At 46.7% G+C, this 17,710-nt stretch overlaps 1 long non-coding RNA gene across 2 annotated transcripts in view; it reads right to left on the bottom strand.

Moving 5' to 3' along the window:
- LOC116216708 (uncharacterized) overlaps window positions 1–17,710 on the bottom strand; it is a 47,070-nt gene that overhangs the window by 15,741 nt on the left and 13,619 nt on the right. For both annotated transcript variants that reach the window (XR_004160017.2, XR_014883839.1), the window contains exons 2-4: window positions 3,929–4,029; window positions 2,307–2,462; window positions 40–77 (exon numbers count right to left, since the gene is read on the bottom strand). This is a non-coding gene — a long non-coding RNA (uncharacterized LOC116216708). The remainder of the gene's footprint in view (window positions 1–39; window positions 78–2,306; window positions 2,463–3,928; window positions 4,030–17,710) is intronic.

Genomic DNA, 17,710 nt, shown 5'->3' with positions numbered 1-17,710 from the left:
TTTCTTGTTGAGGAGGTTGATTTAATTACAAGTATTTACCTTGCCTTCATCCAGTCTTCTTCCACTGTACTGAGACCCTGCAAAATCATAGAATCATAGTCATAGAATGGCTTGTATCAAAAGGGACCTCAAGGATCATCAAATTCCCAGCCCTACTACAGGCAGGTTTGCCAGACACCAGGTCAAGTACAAGATCAGATTGAAGAGTTCAGTCCTGGGTGAGAACTTTTCCTTTTAGTGAAAGTTTATGCCAATATCCTCCAGCATTAACCATGAAGCATTTCTGGATACATCTCATGCTGCTCTGTGACATGCAGTGACCCCATCCATAACACCTCCCAGGGAAGCAGTTTTAAAAGCTTTCAGTCCATACGGTCCAGTGAAGCCAAAGCACCTGCCAGCAAGCCATCACTTGGCTGGCTTCAGAAACCCAAAAAGACAAGCTACATACCCACCTCCCTCACAGCCACATCAGTCTGAGACCCTTAGAAAACCCAGAGCTCCACCCACTGCCCAGGGGGGGCTCCCACTCCAGCACAGCTGTGGGCTTTGTTTCCTCCTGTGGAGTTTGATGAGGGCTTCCTGCAGCCCCTACCAGCTGCTGCTGATCCCAGAGGCTTCCTACCACCAAGGAGCTTCAGGTCTATCCCCACGGGCTTCAAATAAAGTGAAACGAGATTAAGGCTCATTTTGCTCCTGCATAACTGCTGCCTGACACAAAATCTTTACAGCCCAAGTTGGGAGCATCAAACAAAACACAGGATCCTCATACCAAGCGATTAACTTGTCCAGCACTGAGCCAGTCCACCAGCAGGCTCTCCTCATCATAAATCAGCTCTTCTTTGGAAATGGAAGTGCCTGCCATAAGTAGCACTCCTCTAGGGCTCTGCCAGGTGATGCTAATGGCATTGCCCCGATGCTGCAGCTGTGATTGCTCCTCTCCAGCACCAGCTCCATCAGTGCCCCGCAGAGCTCCCACCCCCCGCCAGCAATCAGCCACGTGCCTGCAGCACAGATCCCATCAGTGCCATAGATGGCATCGGCTGCCTCTCCTCCAGGGTCAGTTCTTCCTTTCCTTAAGAAGTGATGGAGAGCTCTTGTGTCTTGAGGAATCACTAAGGGGGAAATAGGAATCATTTTTTCAGTGCTCAGAACTGCAGCCTGGCGTTCAGAAGTCTGCTGTCCTACTGCACGATGTGCTACAAGGGCACAGGGCTGGCTGCAGGGCACTCACCCACAGGAAAGCAGTTCGCAGGGCTGGTTTGCACCGCAGCACCTTGGCAGGGGTCCCTTTGGTGGGAGAAACAGCCCCCAGCGGCTCTGACTTCAATCAGCAAACACTGTGCTGAACCTCAGTATTAAACAGAAATATTTTGCCAGTCTGTAAAAGCAGTGCCTGAACTGCAGATCTTCTCAGACCGATTCAATCTTGTGGTCTCCATCATTTGGACTCAGAGTGACCATGAAGCAGCCGATGCCTCTTGTGGCTCCCTTCCACCCTGGACGTGTTTGCACAGGAAAACTGCATATTATCTCAGAGCTGGCTGATACAACTTGCAGTACCACAGCGCATATTAATTTTTGGTTGCATTTCTAATAACAGTAATTAGCGTTACCATGTGATCTATTCCACTTTCATCAAATAGTGCTGAGCCCGCCTATGCAATGTAAATAGGCTCTGTTCTGGATTTTTGCAGTTTGACTACTACATAAAAATCTGTTTTTATTAACAGTAATATTTAACAGCGAAAGCAAAAGGTGTTGTTGGAACCAGGCGCAGCCCTTAATGCCTCCCACAGCAATCACCCAGCCAAAGCACTTCCCTGATAAACTCTGACGTGAGGGAATGCATTACACACTGCACAATTACTATTTATAGAGAATAGAACTAATGGGAATAAAACAAGAATATTATGTTGTATTTCTTCTTCTGCCCCAAATGCTTAATTTGTTTCATACTCTCGAGTCTTGTAAGCTATGGCTCAGTGCAAATACCATCCATTAATTCAAGCCAGTGTAACCCCACTGAAACAGGAGGTCCCCCAGCTTTGCCCATCAGTAAAGCAGGCTCTCTCTGCAGTCACAAAGGACAAAACACAGGACACAGGAGAATCAAGTCCTAGAAGTAAAGCATGTACCACAGTTGGAAAGCAGCGGTATTTGGACGGTAATTAATTTTTTGATTCGGGAAAGGCAAATGAGATGTGAGGCAGACTTCTGGGGCTCGCACTGCTGCATGCTGACCAGGAGGCACTTCAATAAATGCTGACTTGTGCATTAGGAGCCCTGAGCCTTCTGCCACTCACCCAGCCTGCACCTGGGGCTGGATCAATCCCACGCAGCTTTTCCCATCCTATTTCAGACACGCTTTGCTGCCTACAGCAACAGGCGGTGGTGCCAAGGAAGGTGATCCCGGCGTCAGCATCAGGCTGGTGCAGGTAGTGCACACTCAGAAGGAAAAGCTGTAGAGGGACAAAATGGAACAAAGAAATTTAATTATCTGAGCTGCACAAGAAGTCCTTGGGTGAGGCAAGAACTTAACCCAAACTCATCAGTCACGGTTCAAGTCCTTAATTTCCGAAAACCTCCCTCTTTATCATGAAAAATGTGCTCATTCCTCCTGTTAAGTTTCTTCCTAATTTCTTTTGCCTTTAAAAAAAAATAAATAAATAAAATAAAACAAAAGCTGCCATTGTCTGCAGTTTTGCTACTAAAGAAAACACACATTTTGGTACTTCCTAAAAATTGATATCAGATGGTTTCTCATAATCTGAAAATAAAACTTTTTTCTTCGCTAATTTTGGCTTTTGTTAATGTGAATTCCATGTGATTATCATAAATGAGAGAGGCAGAAAGATGAAAATGCAGGCAGCCTTGTGAGTCGAGGAGCCCATGTTACGAATATTGGCACCCTGTTGGCTAAGCCTTCCTCTTCTGCCCTACTCTCCATCCAGCATTTTTTATTCAGCATTTCAATGTCAAGATGGAAAAAGGAATTAACTGAAGTGTACTCATGTGAGTCAACTCTGGCTGGAAAGTGGTACCCAGAGGAGAAAAGACAGTGGTGTAGAGCTATCTTAGTAGAACACAATTGTTAACAGCAAAATAATCACTATTTGCTTAGCTGCAAGTAACCAGAGAGTGCTGTGGCTGCTCTCATTAATACCCTATTAACACAACTGGCAGCTGTGCTGCGTGGCAGTGCTGTTAAAGCAATGGGGAAACACAGGCAGGTGATGAGGGGTGAGGAAGAGCCCAGTTCTACCCCAACACCCACTGTCACACCGCTGCAGTCCACGCGTGATGGACATCACACCTGCCTGGAAGTGGCCAAATTCTGCCTTCATCCTTTTTCTGCTGAACAAAAAGTAAAAAAGTGTCTGAAATCTGACTGAAAGGAAAGCTTTTTTCTTTTAACTTCCTTCAGGACATGCCCTCTCTCTGCCAACTATATCCTGAGCTGCAATAAGAGAGGAGTGGCCAGCAGGGACAGGGAGGTGATTGTCCCCCTCTGCTCAGCTCTTGTGAGGCCCCATCTGTGTCCAGGCCTGGGGCCCCCAGCACAGCAAGGATGTGGAGCTGTGGGAGCGGGTCCAGAGGAGGCACTGAGATGGTCAGAGGGCTGGAGCAGCTCTGCTGTGAGGAAAGGCTGAGGGAACTGGGCTTGTTGAGCTTGGAGAAGAGAAGGCTTTGGGAAGAAAACAGCTGGATAGCAGGGGTTGGAACTGAATGAGCATTGTGGGCCTTTTCAACCCAGGCCACACTATGATATAATTCTATCCCCTGCCCAGGAGCTGCAGCTGCCATCCAGGAGTGCTGGCTGCCATCAGTGTGCAGCAAACACTGCACAGTGGCTGTGCTGCCATCCAACCAGCAGGCAATGGGTGCTGTGTGGGGTGCTTGGACCACTTCTTGCTATTGCCAGTACCTCCAAACGGCTTCTGTGAAGCGAAACACTTCAAAACACTCTCTCGATACTTGGCTCATCTGATTTTCATCCTGTGCTGCAAGAAACAACCAAACTTCTGCCTGGAGGGAGAATAAAGATGAACAAATTAGTGCATATCTCAATTTCTGTCGAAGAGATGCAGACAAGTCAGTTCCAAGCATCTCCTCAGAGCCCTTCTTCTCCCACAGAGAGACTGAGGACACTGAGGCTGAAACATCTGATGTATAAATGGCATAAGAATGGAGGGAAAGCAGTGAAGTTTGTGCCACATCATGGGATGGAGGTGGTGTAACTGAGCCAGGTCGCTTCCCCTAGGCACAGGGGCCATTGTGTGACCATCTCATGATGGTCAACTGTTTTCCATGTGCCTTCACAGGCAAGAAATATTTAAAAGATTTATTAATATTGAATTTTTATTTTTATTTTTATTTTTTAATAAGCTCGCTGCAAAAAGCAGGGTGAGTAAAGAAGTCCGTGGGATAATGTACATGCACATGTATACATTTAGATATACATTTAAATATCAGGAAAAGTGCAAGAGGCCAAAATACATGTCAGTGTTCAAAGAGGCAGATTTGAGCAGAAATAGGTATGTTAGCCAGAAATAAATCCCAGATGAAAAACTGAAAAGCAGCAGTAAGATTCAGGTCAGTGAACTGAGGGCGTGGTTACAAGTGAGACTACCAACATGGTTTTATTATGGAAAAATTGAAATTGTGAACAGTAAAAAGGGGAGGATTTTATTATTTCATGACACTAAGAATTAAGAAGGATGGCTGCTGAATCAGATGGATGCAGAATTTCTCAGGGTTTTTGGCTTTGTGCAAATGGGAGCCCTGAAATAACCACTGACCAAAGACAAACTCCACACTGAGAAGGAATGGGACTAAAGGAGATGAGGGGGATGCATTAAGGAGGGACCTGCAAGGAGCAATGCCAGCTGTGGCCCAACCATTGCCTGCCAGAGAGTGAGACATGGACTCAGTGCTGGTTCCATTCATGACAATGGGGAGGATGAGACATGGACTCAGTGCTGGGGGTGTGGGTGACAGTGGGGAGGAGTCAACAGCAGTGCCACAAGGGATGGAGACATCCAGCTTCGTAGTCCTGGAATGCAATGACTTTGAAAGATACCTGAGGAGGTCTGGACAATAACAACAACAGCACGAATGTCTCTCCAGCACTGGCATTTAACACCAGGCTGAGGGCAGCCCTCCAATGGGCTCTGAGAGGCTCTGACCCTGCCTGGCTCAAGGACACCTCGTGCTGCATGCTGTGCAACAAGGGCTCACTGCAAAACTGTGCAGTCCAAATTCCCCAGTGCTAAAAAGCCTTCAACAAATTAGAGAGAGGGCAGAAAACAGCTGCAAAAATAATTTGACTATTAGAGGAAGTTCTTTACCCGGAGAGATTTAAGGAGTTTAATCTGTTTAGTTCATCAGAAAGACGATTAGGAGAAGCCTTGATTACAGTATCTAAGTGCTTTCACAGGGAGAAAACAACAGGTATTAAAGGTCTCTCTAATCTAACTGAGGCAGGCAAAACAAGAAGCTATGGGCAGGAGCTGCAGCTGGGGAGACTCCAGTGGGAAAGAAGTTTGGGGAGATGCTGTGATGAACTGCAAGGAAACAAACAGAAAGGAAATGGGCAAATTTGCCATTTCCTCTTCTTTTGAAAAAAAAGGAAGGAAAAAAAAAAAAAAAGAAAACCAACCAACCAAAAAAAAAACCAAAAAACAAAAAAACCCTCATCTCCATATAATATATGGAATGTGCAGCACGCACCTTCTGACACAGCCAACAGGACACATGTGGTTCCACTGCCTGCTGGTGTCTGTGCCCATCTCCAGGACTGCGGCACCTCCACAGCCCACACCAGACCCTGAAGCCATCACAGAGGTGGTTACGGTTTGCTCTTTTCAGCCTCTGATAGCACGTGCTGCAAACACCAGGCTTGCTACTCACAGACAGCAACCTTCCTGAGGTACTCAGAAATTATCTTCTAAGTTGTGTGCCCTCTTCTGGATCTTCAGACGGCTGAAGCCTTTGGAGTCATGCAATTGTGAAACCACTGATGTTGGAAAAGACTTGTACAATAACCAACCGCAGCCCACCCCACCATGCCCACTGCCCACATCCCTGAATTCCACATCCCCATGGCTCTGGGGCCTCTCCATGGACGGTGACCCACCACTGCTGGGCAGCTGTGCCACTGCAGCACCACCCTCTCTGAGAAGAAATTCTTCCTAATATCCAACCTGAGACTCCAGTGGTGCAATTTGAGGCCGTCACCTCTTGTCCTACAGCACCAGAGGGTGGAATTCACCCAAACCAGCACAGTGCCTGGTGTTGAGACACTGCAGCTGTCTAAGAGCTAAGAGCTTCTCTGAGGACAGCATCTGGATCTAAGAAGGAACTCTTCAGCAATTGCATCTGGGTTTTTTTTCTTCCAATTGAAAAACTTCCTGTGAAAAGCAAGATATCCTTAAAGATCAGTGCCCAGTGTCCTAGAAGCCACATGGGTTCCTCTCTTAGAGCTGCTGGAGGCAGGACTGGTGACCAAGCACTCCCTCCACTTGGGCTGCCCCACAGGGAGCAGGGCTGAGTGCTGTCCCATGCCCTGCAGCTGGCAGGACCTGTTTTGCCCAGCCTGTGCCCTGCGCTGCCCGACTCAGCCAAGGCTCACTTGTAATCCTGCCCCAGCCTGTGCCCTTCTTCTACCATGCTGCTCCATTAGGACCATGATCAACCCATTCAGTCCTGTGTCTGCAGCACTAATTCTCCAGGCAGGAGGCTGTGGTTCCTCATACCAAGGAGAGAGGCAGCTCTGTGTTGTGCCCTTCAGCAGAGCACCTGGAGGATTCTGCAGGAAAGGGACAGGCAGGGATGATGGACCAGGCCTGCTGGGTCCCACCTGCCTCCTGTCAGACACCTGCAAAATCTGGGACAAAATCTGCAGCACTGGCAGGCCAGGCTTAAAATCTTAGCACTGCACCCTCCTGTGCTCTTTACATGGCCATTTGTTATTGCTTGTTGCTTTTGTTGTGTTTTTTTTTTTTTTTAACTGATTATCGTGGGTCTTATTTATATTTACCACCTCATTTATAAATGTGATGTTATATATACTTAGGCTGGATACAAGAAAATAGGTTTTTTTACAGTAATGGCAATGAGGCACAGCACAGACTGCCCAGAGGAGCTGCCCCATCCCTGCACACAGCCAAGGTCAGGGATGGGCTGTGAGCACTGATGGAGCTGGGGGTGTCCCTGTGCACTGCAGGCGGTGGGACCAGAGGGCCTGAAAGGGAGCCTTCCGATGCAAACGATGCTGTGATTCTATGATGCTGTGATACACGTTATATGTAATCATAAGTTACTGTTTCCACGAGGAATGAAGTTTTAAAGCACACACAAAGTTCCTTCCTGAGACTTTTGAAATGTGCATGCGTACCTTGGAGGAGGAAAAAAGAAGAAACAAATGTAACAGCATTCATCAGCATCTGCATTCTTACTCCTTGTTTCATGGCTGCCTGAAACAGTTTCCACTAAGCAAGAGCTCAGCAATGAGCCCCGCTATTCAAAGGACGCAACTTCAGTTACCCTGGCATCTCACACAGCCTTAACAGCTCCCTTGGCTTTGGCAGACTGCACAGATAGCTGGTGTGCCACAGAAACAGGTAAAGAAATGCACATTCCTTTGCTGTAACAATAAGAAGGGTAAGGAAACAATGCTGTAATTCTTTCCCAGTGGAGAAAAGGGAAATACGTTGTTATTTATTATGAAAATATAAAATATTATATATTTATAAAGGAGATGGTAAAAATTTTCTTTCCATAAATATTTTTTCCAGGGTTTGTTGGGGGCTGAACTCAACGGTAGCAGCCGTTGTTCGTGTCCATGAGTTGATGCTCCCTGCTGATCACTCACCTTGAATTCAGCCGAGAGGATCCATCCAAAAGGAAATCTGCTCCTTGGCCTTGCAATGTTCAGTCACTGCATCCAGATTAGGCCAGCACTGTGCTCCCCAACAGCACTGCTAGCCTAGGGAGCACCTCCCAGAGACAGCTCAGATTTATTTTTTCAGGAATTCAGAGTTTTATTTTTATCTATCTATCCATCTATCTACCTACCTATGTATCATGCTACTGCCTAGTTTGTGTTACACAGCTTGTTCAAGGCTCAGATTGCTGGTTCACAGCTGAGGCTAATCAAGGTATCTGTATTCTCCCCCACTTGCACCCAGACAATTCACTTCCACCTCACAGCATCAGCACATCTCTGAACACGGATAGCCCTCTATCTGCAAACCCAACTTCTGTCCATCTTTTAATCTCTGCTTTCTTCTCACTCCCTGTGCTGCGATACTTTGGATCCTCCCTTATGCTGCCAAACCCCCTCCGTTTTCCCACCTTCTGCCATGATGTGTTTGAGTCAGCACAGCTCTGCTCTATGGGCAGCCTGGTGCATTTCACACTCCAGCCCTTTTGCTACCCATCCAGCACCTCAACCCACAGAGAAGCACCCACTCCCCTGTGAGACAGCACCCAACGCTGTTCTGAAGCCTTGAAGTAGATTCTGCACTTCCCATGCCAGAAAATCGGTGGGGTAAAGATCTCTGATTTGTGCCCCATGCTCTACACCAGGACAGAGGAGCTGCAGCTCAAGCAGTGGCAATGAAAGGGCTCCGTGCAGCCTTCCTCAGCGTTCTCAGGCATGCCTTACAGAGAGCTGACGGTAAATTACTTTTCTAGATTATTATAATCTGTGTGGTGGAATTGGAGGCAGATAACACAATCACTCTGCCAATAAGCAGTCAATGCTGGCACTGTGGGAGTGTAATAGTTTTTCATGGCAGTTCCTAGAGAATTGATTAGCACTTGGCTCATTAGCTCAATAGCAATCAATGACTCTAAACAGCCTAGATACTATTCTTGCACGTCAGAATTGCATAATAAAAGTCCTGATGACAGATTTACTCCGCACACATTCGCAGCACAATGCTCCACAAAGGAGAGGAGAGATCCATGGGGCTGAGCACAGGAGGGGGCAGTGGGGCTCAGTGGGACAGAACCCATGGGGAGCAGCTGCGTGCCCCTCGGGGTCAGTAAACCTCTTCTAAAGGCCCATCAGTGTACACAAAACAAAGCATTTTAATCCTCAGGTGCTTGTACCACATCATTCAGAGAGATTAAAAATGTTTTCCAAATCTCTTTAAAAACATTAAACTAAAACAAGATGGCTGATGAAGTCTAAGCCTTCACCATCTCCCCGTAGAAAATAGTTCTTATTTTTCTTCTACTAATGAAGGTAGGATGACTTCCAAGATGTTGAAGAGCACTCAAACCTCATTGCTCCCTCCCATGGAGAGGCAGCCCTGGGTGTCTCACAAGGACCAGCAATGAAGGGCTGAGTGTGTTGGGGAAAAGGCTGAAAGGCTTCTCCCAGCCACAGCACACGGTGCTGAGATACTGGTGGGGAACGCTCAGGAAGAGAGCCCAAAGGCTGGCATCAAGAAATATGGAAAAGCAGAGGTCATAAGACATCTTCCGGTCCCTACATAGAAAGTGGTAAAAGCAGAAGGCCTGAAGGACCTGTCCCTGCACCGTGTCACATCAACTCATACCGAATAACTTCATGAATAAATATGGAATCGTACCATCACCAGGGCTGGAAAAGACCTCCAAGATCATCCAGGCTGGCCAGCCATCAACCACCAATATTTCCCCACCAAACCATATCCCTCAGTACCACGTTTAAAGAGTTCTTGAACACCTCCAGGGATGGTGAAATGCTATGTATAGATGTTGTGTATGGCTGGAGTGTGGTTGTACCTTAATACTAAAGCAGCAATGGGAATGCTTCCTGCTGATGGTGTAAGGCCTTGGGAACAGGACTGCTGCTGAGCTCCTGTGAGTATAAGTGGGTAAGAGACCCAGCAGAAGGAGCTGCTGTCAGGAACTGTGGTATCAAAGGAGTGAGGAAACTGCCACAGACTAGATCTCAGGTAATGCCTTTCTAAATGACACCATCCATCAATTCCCATCAGGCTTTAAAACCCCGAATTTAATGCAAACCATCATCCCTTTATCTGTTAATACGTTAATTATATAAAAAGGAAACCTAAGGACGGAGACCTTGGTGAAGGGGAGAGAAAGATATCTGATGCATCGCTCATTTTTTCATTTGCATGAAAAAGAGAAAACAACAGGAATTGGATGAATGAAGTTTTGTCTCTTTCTACCCTCTTTTATTTCCCCCTTTGACGCAGCTGAGTTAATGGGGCTGTGGCAGTGGGATCCCACTGGGCTGACGGAGCAGTCTCAGCCATTTGATGAGCTGTGATAAAGGCCTTGATAAGGGATTGAATTGGGCTGCTGCTGGCTGATTAAGTGCCAGAAAGCAGCTGATAGATAATAAGAGAACAGAGCAGAGTTTGGAACAACTAGAAAGCACTACCAATGAAAACACAACCCTTGTATTACCAAAAACTCATCGTGATAGAAGGATTCACATTTATATACTGTAGCTCTGATAGATAAATATTCACTTCAACCAACTGGGCAGGAAATCACATCTGCTTTTCTTTCCCTTGTTCTCCCCACCCCCACTAAAACCTGCAAATTGCCATTACACCAAATATCAACATTATTGGTTGTGACAAACATAGCTGAGGTTTTTGCAAGTGTGTTCAATACTGAGAATTAGCTTTAATTCATTAAGTCACATGAGATTGCAACAATATCAATGGAATTTCAAGACAGATTGTATAAGGGCAAAATTAAGTTTCCATAACTGATAATATACTTAGATGTAAATAACATTTCATTTTGGAGCAATTGCTTTATGAGTCTCTAAGTCTTATTTAATTAATCAATGCACTTTGCATCGGTGACAAACCACATACTCAGCAGATTTAAAGATGCATGTTCTATTATGGGAGCATTAAGCATAGCTTTATCAGGGATTTAATAAATAAGAGCAATATTCCAGTGCGAAACATGCATAACGAGCTGGGCTCAAGGGGGCATAAATTGTGACACGTAGGCATTTTTAAATCAAAGTACGTGTATTTCTTAGAGTCTTAGGAGGTGAAAAGTAGTGTCCATAGTTGCTGTTTGAAGCCCCCAAAATGCGTTTTTTATAACCATGGTGGGGGTATAAAAACACACAGAATGAGCACCAGGAGAGCTCTTGAAGAGAAAGGCAGGCAGTGTGGAGCTAGCATCAGGGTGCAGCCTTGCTCTGCTGTAACTGCATGGGGAGGAGAGCTTGGTGCTCCGCCTGAGCCCTGAAAGTGGTGAAATGGCAAAAATAAGAGTGTTTCAGCAACAATCCCATATTATGGCATGTCATTGTATGACTGCTCTTTTGTAAGATAGTGCATGAACGACAAAACCACGGAAAATGATCCCTCTGGAAGGATAGAAATAGCACTTCAAGTTCTGAAAACTGAAGTTTTGAAGCTCTAGCATAGAAATTCAGAACCCAGAAATGCTTTGATTGGTTTTAGCCCCTTTGCACCCTCTGGAGGTCTCCTTTGAAGTAGGAAAAAAAAAAGAAAAAAGTGATATATCTGGTTTCCTTCCAGCTACGGGGTGGTTATCTCTGCCTGCAGCCCTGAACGGCTGTCTGTGGGATGTGCTTATAGGATACGGATATGGGAAGTGCACATGGGATATGTATATGAGGTGTGTGGGGGATATGTATATAGGATGTATATGTGGGACACGGATGTAGGGTGTGTATATGGGGCATGTATGCACGATATGCATACATTCAGATCCCTCTTGCAGGTCTGAGTAGAAAGCTTTCGGTTCCATCTGTCTCCCATCTGTGTCTTCAGGGCAGCTTTACACCCGCAGCACGAGCTGGCCTCTCCCTGCACAACTGAGCAGAAGTGCTTGCTACAGCCTTTCCATAATCCTAGAATGGCCTGGGTTGCAAAGGCCCACAGTGCTCATCCAGTCCCAACCCCCTGCTGTGTGCAGGTCGCCAACCAGCAGCCCAGGCTGCCCAGAGCCACATCCAGCCTGGCCTTGAATGCCTGCAGGGATGGGGCATCCACAGCCTCCTTGGGCAACCTGTTCCACTGCCTCACCACCCTCTGGCTGAAAAACTTCCTCCTCAGATCCAACCCAAACCTCCCCATCTCACTTTCAAACCATTCCCCTTGTCCTATCACCACCCACCCTCACAAACAGCTGTTCCCCTCCTGTTTATCCGCTCCCTTCAAGCACTGGAAGGCCACAATGAGGTCTCCCCAGAGCCTTCTCTAAACTCAAGTAATCCCTGCTCAGCCCTATTTCAGATGCAGAAAAACATGGCTGCCTGTTCCAAGCCCACACCTTGGCTTCAGTACACACACCCCAGCTCCTGGTGACACTGGCAGCTGCAGGGCAGCACACACATCACCTCTGCAGGGCTGGCACCAGGGGCCTCAGGTTTGTTCTGTGCAGACACAGCTGCAGTCTGACTGCAGTCAGCTCTCAAAAGCCAGACTGTGCCATCATCCAGCAAGATTTTTGTTGCTGCTCATTTTGTTTTTAAATAGTAAAGCTCCTTGCCTGGAAGCTGCTGTTTGCTTTCAGCACTTAGTGGTTAAAAATACCAAAATTTGCAAAGAATACAAAACACATGCTACAAGCTGCTAATAATAAGGTTCCTACTTAGTGCTGCACGAGGTGTAGTCAGTTCTACGCTGCTCATCTTCATGAAAATTTGCCTTTCTCTGGGTGGTGGAGGGGTCCAGAGTACAGCTTTCTCCTTCTAGCTAAGAGACAAAGAAAACATTAACAATCTCAAATCAAATGCATTTTAGCAGCATTGGCACTGTCAATGTCTTTAAACTACATGGGAAGACACAGACAGACAGCCTAAAGATTACAGCTGAACGGCCATTTAAATGGCCCAGGACTGGGGAGATGCTGAGCTGCCCCAGCTCTGTGAAATCCTGCTCAGTATGGATCAGCAGAATGATGAACTTACATCAGCCTCATGCTATGTTTGTTGCTGTTTGCAGGGATCACCCTGAGTGTGGAAGCCTTGCAGACGGCATCGTCTCGTGTGCAGCTGGCAGAGCACGGGCTGAGCCCAGCCCAGCCACAGAGCTCTCCATTTGTGAGTTATCCTCCTTGCAATTTCTCTCCCTTTCTGTATTTTTGGAAGTGTTAAATGTTTTCTTAATCCAATCTCCACACGGTTACTGGTGGGCTGCTACTGGTAGAGAGATGGTGTTCTCACAGCTGCCATTGCAGCAGGAAGAGCAGCCTGCAGGGAGACGCAGCATGTTTGGCTGGCCAAGTGACATCGGGAGAGCTTTTGGATGTACAAATACTTTTATCACATCTGTGTAACGGATTCAGGACTAATAAAAGATACTACCTATCCCTACATACCCTGCCTCTTTTCTAGTCCTCCATCATCACAGCTGCAGCAGCAAATTACAACTATTGATGCGGTATTCATAGATAATGGTTACTTCCACGCTGTCATTCGTATTTATTTATAAATACACCACATATTATGTCTCCTAACCACAGCCCGCGTAGGACACCTGCAAGGCCTCATTCCACCATCACACCTTCTTGTCTGAAAAAAGGTATCACTTTGTGCACAGTGAACCCTTCTCCACAGGTTCACAAAGTACTTCAGTGTCCGGGGGCAGAGGAGAAACATGAAAACTTCTAAGTACAAATCAATGTGAGTCTTCCAAAATGTCATGTGCAGTTTGTTAGCCTTCCCTTCAACCCTTCTTCCTATACATAGCCTTGCATTTCCTCAATAATGCAATATTAATTGTAACTAGGCTTGTTACAAAAGAAACTTGGTCTCCTTTCCTTTCCTATCCCTTTCTCTTCCTCTTCCCTTTCCTTTCTCCTTCCCTTTTCCCCTCCCCCTTCACTTTCCCCTTTCCCTATCCGTTTCCCCTTCCCCTTCTTCTCTCCTCTCTGCTCTCTCCCCTCTGCTCTCTCCCCTTCCCCTTTCCTTTCTTTTCCTTCTTCTGGATGATGATTAAAGGAATAACCTTATTCTCAGGAGATAAAAACCATTTCACTCTCTAGTCTCATTCTGCAGATGATTGCTGAATTCAGTGGATATGAGGAACGGTTCAGCATCATTGACTCTATAAGAATTTGGTCAGTGACTCGTGTATCGATGCAGATTTCTTTTGTATGCAACACATACATATGGTTTCATTCCAAAAATTACAAATAATAGCGTTAGTCTTTCTAAGTCAGTCTACACAGTCTAGTGCATCTGTATAAATCCTGCCCCAGATAATCTCTGCCCTAGCAAAGAATCAATGCTTTCCAAATGGACTCAGTCCCCAAGTTTCACAGAGCTTTTTTCCAGGCTGCATCTATCAGCACTGCCAGGTAGCACTGCTCCTTTCTTTCCTATTCCTTCCATTGCAAAAATCTCATCATACATTCTGCCAGAGCCATATGTTTTCCTTCCATTCTATGGGATTTCTCACTGCTTTACAGCAGAGGTTATGAGTTATTCTGCACCGTTCATCTCCCATGGAGGAAAGCTTTAAATGTAGGTCCAGGTGATAGGTAGGTTACATTGTTAAAACAAACAAAACCTTACAAAGAACACCATAAACTCTCTACAGTTTGATCAGGAAAATAACAACAGGGTTGAAAACCTGAATTTTCTATTGTGACTTAAAGGCTCTGTCCACTCATTCCCCATAAAATGAAAGTATTTGGTAGGCACTGCAAAGGCCCATCCTTCCCAACCTCAGGGCAGGCTGGAAGAACTGACACTCCAAACAAAGCCCATCCAGCCTTATCTTCAATTCCTCCTGAGAAAATGCAAAACAATTACTGCTGCTCCTCTGAGCATATTGTCTCGTACCAAGAGGTAATTTTGGCAGCTCCTCACTGCAATCATGTGGAAATTTTTCTTTTAAAGAACTCTAGCCAAGGTGGTTACTCTTCTGAATAGTAATCCTACAGCAGAGAAGCTATTTGCAAGCAAATGCTATAGAAAATATATTCTGCAGGTGATGAATGGGAAAGGTAGAGCAGTGTGTCAGGGCCCACAGAGAGATCACAGTTACATTTCTTTCCTCCTGCTTTGGGATGGATCACAGTGTATCTTCCGTTCCTTGAGTTTGTCATGTTCCTCAGCCTCTGAGATTAATCCTGCCAGGTTTGTAATGAAAAGCAAAAACAAGGGGCAAAATGAAAAAGTTACTTTCAAGCATGCCATCTCAAATTAGAAATCAGTCTGAACGGCCTTGTCCAGCAGTGCCTTCCAGGTCCTGCTGGCTCAGACTGCAGAGACTCTCTGGCCATCCCATCATTTGCTCTGCAAAAACATGAAACAAAAATGAAGGAATATTTGGAAAACTAAAGAGGCATCAAGGTGATGTGTTCATAGAATCATAGAATCATAGAATCATAGAATGGCCTGGGTTGCAAAGACCCACAGTGCTCATCCAGTCCAAACCCCCTGCTGTGTGCAGGTCGCCAACCAGCAGCCCAGGCTGCCCAGAGCCACATCCAGCCTGGCCTTGAATGCCTGCAGGGATGGGGCATCCACAGCCTCCTTGGCTGATGGACCTCTGCAGGCCACCAGTACCTGAGGGTGTTAACTGCGTGGTCCCACCCTCACAGCTCACCCAGGGAAACTGCCCCTGATGGTCTCTGCTCACAGGATACCAACAGATGATGTTGAGAAATTTGGACCTCCCCACTGCCACCAGTAGCACTACAGCAGTCCTTGCTTGGGTTTCACGGGTAGGAGATGGGACTGTGATAAAACAACCTTGTAATACCATCGAATCAACAGCCACAAAATGTGTTGTTATGTTCAGATCTGGGATGATGAACAGCAGCACCCATCTTTAAATGGGATGCTAAACTGAAAGAGACAAACAGACGCCTCAGACAGGCAGTGGGATGATAGAGACGAAGCTGTGCTGAGATGAATGCCTTAATGTGAGCTGCATGCAAGCAGCACCCGGGGAGGTGGTCCTCTGTCTCTTTGAGCTTTGAACACACTCCAGCACTTCCCAATATGTGCAGGGAACAGCCAGCAGACCAGCATACCATGGAGCCTTTATCGGTGCCGGCGCAGCTGCCAGCAGCTGCCAGCCCAAAGGTGTTGGTCGTGCTGCTGGCCCTGCTCTGTGCACAGCACAATGCTCGGAGCTGAGACACAGCGTGGGAGGCAGCGCAGTGCTGAGCTGCCCTGCAGCCCTCATCCATCTGACATAGGCGCTTTCTGAGGGCTTTGCTCTCAAAGAGATGTGGCAGCTCTGCTTCCCACCCCCTCATTACTGGAGGCCCTGAAATTGAACAAACTTGGGATAAAAGTCTCTTCTTGGCTGGCAGTGCTTGGATCACCTTTACCAGCCGCCTGCACTGCTCAGCTCTGTCTGCATCAGAGCTCCTGCCTAATGAAGAACTTGGCAGCAGCCGTCTCAGTAGGGGTTTTCCTCGTGTTTCTTTTCCCGTGAGACGGAGCGTGGGATGGGGTTTTCTGTGCTGGCATGCCAAAAGCAGTGGGGAAGGCTGCTCACAGGGTGCTGTCAGACCCAGCCTCGTGACAAGGCTGCCCCACATCAGCCCTGAGTAAAGCTGGGGCAGCAGTTTGCTATGGCTGCTCCTCGAGGTAAAGTACAGACACAAACAGGGCTTGGTTTGCAGCCTGCACTGGGAAAATCAATCGTGAGCTTCAGCTGCGGCGTACAGATGTAACAGTTCTGTGTGCGTGGCTTCGTATCAGGCACTTCATTTATTTTTTGGCTTGAATGATTCTGATATTTTGGAACATCAATTAACTTGTTTCTATACCTCTGAATATTTAGGCTTTCAAATTAGCCATAATATAAGGGGAAAAATGTTTAATTACAGAAACAAATACAACAAGGGAAAGAAAAGAGCAGTAGCAGACCAGCACTCTCCCAGCTATTGGAAAGTGTGTTTACTGATGCACACTGCAGTGCATTTGTGGGCGCTGACTGGTACAATACTGTGTGCTAGGACCCCTGTGCCCATCAGGGTGCACTCACATCAGTTCCAGCACAGAAAGGCCAATTCCTACTCTGGATCAGAAGCAGAAGAATTTGGTCTTAAACTGATAGATTCTGAGGTAAAGGGCATATCAATCTTCTTTATTCTGACTCCTGGTGTTCTCCTGGTTGCATGTCACTGACACCATTACTCCTCCTGCTGCAGCACAGATCTCACAGGGATGTCATACTCATTCTGGGCCCAAAGGCATCCAGATAGGAAAGCTACAGCCCAGCCATGCCCTGTGCTAAAGCACTCCTCTGCAGGCTGCACTTGTTGGCTTTCCCACTGCATCACAAGTTCCCCTCTGCCTTTCCCTGCCAGAACAAAGCACACTCTCACAGACAAGATCCTCTTCCCACAGAGGTCCCGGTGGGATACACTGAAGCCATTTCAGCCTTCTTAATAAGTTACAAGGCTGAATTTCTGGATGCTCTCATTTGAGACACGTTCTCCAAGCACTCACATGGCCATGCAACGTGCTTCTTCCCTTATAATCAGGTGGACACGAAAAGCCCTTTGGGTTGGTTCCAGCAGTCCCACATGCAAAGTGGCAGAAGGAGGGCAAGAGCTCCCCCGCTGTTGATGATATCCAAGCAATGACCACATTTCCCATAGCACCAAACCCACAACTGCCTCCTACCCCCAAATCAAGATACAGCCACCCATCCTCCTTGCTGAGCCCCAGGCAGGTGCTTGCATTTGCCTCAGTACAAATGCATTTTTCCAAACA

The sequence above is a fragment of the Meleagris gallopavo genome, chromosome 5 (assembly GCF_905368555.1).
Source record: "Meleagris gallopavo chromosome 5, MGAL_WU_HG_1.1, whole genome shotgun sequence".
NCBI classification, from domain to species: Eukaryota; Metazoa; Chordata; class Aves; order Galliformes; family Phasianidae; genus Meleagris; species Meleagris gallopavo.
The sequence above is the reverse complement of the archived record's forward strand: the minus strand, read 5'-3'. Positions and strand labels throughout refer to the sequence as shown.